Source organism: Lissotriton vulgaris, chromosome 2_1 (genome assembly GCF_964263255.1).
Source record: "Lissotriton vulgaris chromosome 2_1, aLisVul1.2, whole genome shotgun sequence".
NCBI lineage: Eukaryota > Metazoa > Chordata > Amphibia > Caudata > Salamandridae > Lissotriton > Lissotriton vulgaris.
In genome coordinates, this window is record NC_141687.1 from 240,972,684 (window position 1) to 240,978,386 (window position 5,703).

Genomic DNA, 5,703 nt, shown 5'->3' on the forward strand with positions numbered 1-5,703 from the left:
ACCCCGCTTTTGACGTTATTTTGTGCCTGTTTTCATTTCTCGCCGTGCTTGCTCTCCTTCCTTGTTGTCCGCCTACCGCGTCGCCCCCCGCCCTCCCTTCCCACCACCGCCGCTTGTCCCCGCCCCTTTTGTCTTCTGTATCCCTCCCCGCTCCCGCCTCCCAGCTGACCCGCCCACCCGCGCACTTCGCCTTAAATGGCGACCGTGCGAACGCGCAGCGGGCGCGCCGATTGTGCGCCGAAGGCGCGCCAAAGGTAAGCCCGTCTGCGCCCGTCCGCGACCGGATCGCGACCAGCGCCAGGACCCCTGGCCCACGAAGACCCCGACCGACCCGCCTGACGTACTCCGCCGCCACCCTCACCGCACTCAACACCGGCCGACTCCCAGAATGCCATCAAGCCACTCCAAGACGCACCCAAGGCCCGTTCAGCTGCCACGCCTGCAAGTTCTCCTGCATCCGGACCAGCCCCGCACCAGCACCCGCCAAGGCGAACTCCAGCACCACCCACCTCAAGTGCATCCTGCTCAACACCCGCTCCGTCCACAGACACGCCATCGAACTCTGGAACCTTCTAGACGCCACAGCCCCTGACGTTGCCTTCCTCACGGAGACCTGGATGAACGCCTCTTCAGCTCCCGACATCGCCATCGCCATCCCAGAGGGCTACAAGATCGTCCGGAGGGACCGCAACGCCAACCAGATGGGAGGAGGCATCGCCATCATCCACAGGAACACCATCCGTCTCACGACCAGCACCGACAACACCCTGACCAGCGCCGAACACCTGCATTTCCAGATCCACACCAACCCGAACACCACCCTCAGAGGCACCCTGATCTACCGACCACCTGGACCACGCACACAATTCAGCGAGGACATCGCCGACTTCATCAGCCCGCATGCCCTCCCCTCCGCTGACTACATCCTCCTGGGAGACCTCAACTTCCATCTGGAGAACAACAACGACCACAGCACCAGCACCCTGCTCGACAACCTCGCCAACCTGGGACTCAAGCAACTGGTGTCCACCCCCACCCACCTCGCCGGACACACACTCGACGCCGTCTTCTCATCCAGCACAGACATCGACTTCAGCCACGCCACAGAGCTTCAATGGACGGACCACAGCTGCGTCCACTTCACCTTCAAGAGAACGACGACCCACCAACACCAGCAACACACCGCCCGCAGAAGCTGGAACAAGATCACAGCAGACCAGCTCGCCACCTCCCTGAGCCAACACCCTCCTGCCAGCTCAGCGAACCCCAGCCAGGCCGCCGAGAACATCACGAAGTGGATCAGCGACTGCGCGGACGAACTCGCCCCGCTGAGGACCCCGCCTAGCAGACCCGGCAGCAAGAAGGCCCCATGGTTCACCGACGAACTCAAGAGCTCCAAGAAGAACTGCCGAGCCCTCGAGAAAGTCTGGAAAAGGGAACCGACACCTGACAACAGGACCTCCTACAAACTTGCCACCCGGAAACACCACCAGCTGATCCGCGCCGCCAAGAGAACAGCATACAAGGACCGGTTGGACAACAACGCACACAACAGCAAGGAACTCTTCAACATCGTGAAAGAGCTCTCCAACCCCAGCGCAGGAAACAACGACATCACCCCATCGCAAGACCTCTGCAACTCCCTCGCCTCATACTTCCACAACAAGATCACGGACATACACAGCAGTTTCAACAACCAACCAACGCACACCACGACCGACCAGCCACCCCCCCCCACCACCACCCTCCACGCCTGGACCCCGATCAGCACCGAAGACACCATCCGCACGATGAACTCCATCCACTCCGGATCACCGACCGACCCCTGCCCTCACCACGTCTTCAACAAGGCCGACACTGTCATCGCACCCCACCTGCGAGAAATCATCAACACATCCTTCGACACCGCCATCTTCCCCGAAAGCTGGAAACACGCCGAACTCAGCGCTCTACTCAAGAAACCAACAGCGGACCCCACCGACCTCAAGAATTACCGCCCCATCTCGCTTCTCCCGTTTCCAGCCAAAGTCATCGAGAAGACCGTCAACAAACAGATGGCCGCCTTCCTCGAGACGAACGGATCCCTCGACCCCTCACAGTCCGGCTTCCGAGCCAAACACAGCACCGAGACCGCCCTCATCGCCGCCACCGATGACATCCGAGCCCTGATGGACAAGGGAGAAACAGCGGCCCTCATCCTCCTAGACCTCTCCGCGGCATTCGACACGGTCTGCCACCGCACCCTAATACAGCGCCTCAGCAACATCGGAATCCAGGACAAGGCGCTGGAATGGATCATCTCCTTCCTCGACGGAAGAACACAGCGAGTCCGCCTACCACCGTACAAGTCAGAGGCCTCCGAAGTCATCTGCGGCGTCCCCCAAGGATCATCCCTGAGCCCAACCCTCTTCAACGTCTACATGAGCCCCCTCGCGGCCATCGTACGCAAACACCACCTCAGCATCATCTCCTACGCCGACGACACCCAGCTGATCCTCTCCCTGACCAACGACCCCGCCGCCGCCAGAGCCAACCTGCACGAAGGGATGAGAGAGGTAGCCGAGTGGATGACGACCAGCCGCCTGAAACTGAACTCGGACAAGACGGAGGTCCTCATCCTGGGCTCCTCACCCTCCGCCTGGGACGACTCCTGGTGGCCTCCCGCCCTGGGCACCGCACCCAAACCGACAGACCATGCACGAAACCTGGGCTTCATCCTGGACTCCTCCCTCTCCATGACCAGGCAAGTCAACAGCGTCTCCTCGGCGTGCTTCAACATCCTACGCATGCTACGAAAGATCTTCTGGTGGATCCCCACAGAGACCAGGAAGACCGTCACCCAGGCCCTCGTCACCAGCCGACTGGACTACGGCAACGCCCTCTACGCCGGGACCACCGCCAAGCTCCAGAAGAGACTCCAGCGGATCCAAAACGCCTCAGCCAGACTCATCCTCGACATCCCACGATCCAGCCACATCTCCGGACATCTGAGAGACCTTCACTGGCTCCCTATCAACAAGAGAATCACCTTCCGCCTCCTCACCCACGCACACAAAGCCCTACACGACCAAGGCCCGAGCTACCTCAACAGCCGAGTCAACTTCTACGCTCCCAAACGCCACCTCCGATCAGCCAACCACGCCCTCGCCGCCGTCCCCCGCATCCGAAGAGCGACTACAGGAGGAAGGTCCTTCTCCTACCTGGCCGCCAAGACCTGGAACTCCCTCCCGTCCGACCTGCGCCTGACCCAAGACCACCTCTCCTTCAGGAAGAAGCTGAAGACCTGGCTGTTCGAGCAGTAGCGGCACCCCCCCCCCCAAGCGCCTTGAGACCCTACGGGTATGTAGCGCGCTTTACAAGTGTCACTGATTGATTGATTGATTGGGTCTCTCAAGGGGCGTAGCCGATGTAAATAAGGGCGTGGCTTTAAAGCACATAAACTGAAAATCTGTGCTTAGCTTAGTGTGCCAAATATACGGAGATGCTGAACAGAGTGCTGAACCTGATTGACATTGTTCTGCATTCTGTCCATCAATTGTTCTTTTTGCATTTGTCACCCCATGTGAGGCGGGTATGCCCAGAAGTGGGTCCTGTGTTCTCCCTACCTCTTTGGTCAAGCTATCCTGGCTGATGTGGGGTGATTCCCCATGCTTGTTTCCAGTCCAAGGAGGACCTAGTTCGGGCTGGACTGTTCCCCTGGGGAACAAGGTCAAGACTGATTTGCATATGGCAGGGTCTGAACTGGAATGGCATGGTGAGCAAAAAAATGATGGATTTAGGACCAGATCTCTGTACTGGGGTGAAATGTATGACATTGTGCAGCATTCTGCCCATCAATTTTTCTTTTTGCATAGCTTAGTGAAGTAATTCTTTATTGTTTGATTATTTAAAATCTTACAATATTACCAATACAAAACATACTATAATGCTTAGTGTGTTTTTTCATATTGAAAATGCTTCTGTTCTGAAATGATGAGTAATGATCATAGGCAGTGAAAGGTGTTAATGCTGCAGAGCTAGGATTTTTCTCATCCTGAGGGTGAGAGCAAAAATGGAGAGCCCGATAGGGACACATCTCAGCATCTGATCTTTAGAGCTGCCGGTAATTAGCACCAGCAAGACCTGGCCCACTTAAAGCACTGACTGTGGGTCCAGTGAACAGTGAAAATGCTTTAACCATCAGGGCTGAACTGGGAGCCCAAAGCAGCCCAGGCAATTTTGTCGGACCAGTCCCCTGAGGGTGAGGTGGGGAGGTTGGTTGCAAGTGTGAAGCACTGCTACTTCTGTTACTGGGGGCCGATATTGCAGCACCACTGCAAAATCGGCCCCCAGTAATAAAACCAGCACCCATGGCTGTAAAAACCAGGCTCCACTCTTCCAGCCTCCCCGGGAAACGCCTGTTGTGACCAGTCTGGCCTGCTAACCGTATGCAAGATCGAAACATCAAGCCTGCAGCGACAACCAGCAATGAGAGATCGCCTGGAAGGCTGCAGGAGGAGCTTGAAAGAAGCTGCTTAAGACATACTTTCATTTGCTCTTCATATGTTATGATAGACCCAGTGCTTTAAATGGTAAAAGAAAAGTGCAGCTACTTACCAAAGTTAGCTGTGACATAGGGGGCGTGGCGCAGAGGTGGGTTAGGGGTGGGGTCAGGGGCTACCGGGAAATATTTACTGGGAATCATGATTTTCTTGGGTGAGTGATAACAGAGACAATTCTGCAGTCTGTGGTTTGAGAAACGCGGTGCTGGGATAATTTTTAGCGTGTGGGTATTGCAATAAATTTTTCATCTCTGAAGTCATAGTGGTTGTGAAAAATCCAAGCATCACACCAAAAAAAAGTGTAGCAAATGAGCCACGTCCATCATGAAAGTGGTAACAGTGTGGTATCTAACTGGTGGTGCATGGAGTGGTGGTGGACTGTCATTTAGAGATGGAACGTTATCCATTGACATGATCACTGTAGATCTGGGGTCTCTAGTTGGCAATGGTTATCACCTTTGTCTAAATAGGGACCCTTACTTCTAAGTCAGGTTAAGGGAATTACACTCCTTAATAACCCCTGCTCACCCCCTTGGTAGCTTGGCAGAGGCAGTGTGTTGAGCATTTGTGAATATACATAGTAATACAGTGAAAACACTACAGATGCACACAACACAGGTTTTATAAAAATAGGTATTCTTTATATAGACTTAACAAAGACCACAAACAACAAAAATCCACAATACTACACTTAAGATTACTTAAAAGTTGATCAAAGTCTCTTTGTTCAAGTTGATGGTTAATGCTACAAAGTTCTCAACAAAGTACCTGGATGCGTGCCGCAAAGTGAACAAAAGGCTTGCAAAAGGGGAGATGCGTCGGTTCCGTGACCCAGGGGAACGGTTGAGTCCTTCCTTAATGCTTGCGCAGAGTAGGAGACTCGTCGTGAACCTTACCGGTGCGGAGGTGATGCGTAGATTCTCTGCCTGCGGGCCCGTTGCAGTGCGCAAAATGGCACCTTGATGCGATGCGACGATCCGGTTGCGATGCGAGAAGATGGCGCAGTTGATGCGGCGATGCGATGACGATGCGATGATGCCCTGGCAGCCTTGCGATGACTCTGTACTTTGGAGCCACAACAGGCCCTGCGACACGCTTCACCATGCGATGATCTCAGCTGCAGCGGGGAAACGCTGCTTCTTGATGCGTCGCGCTTCCAGCT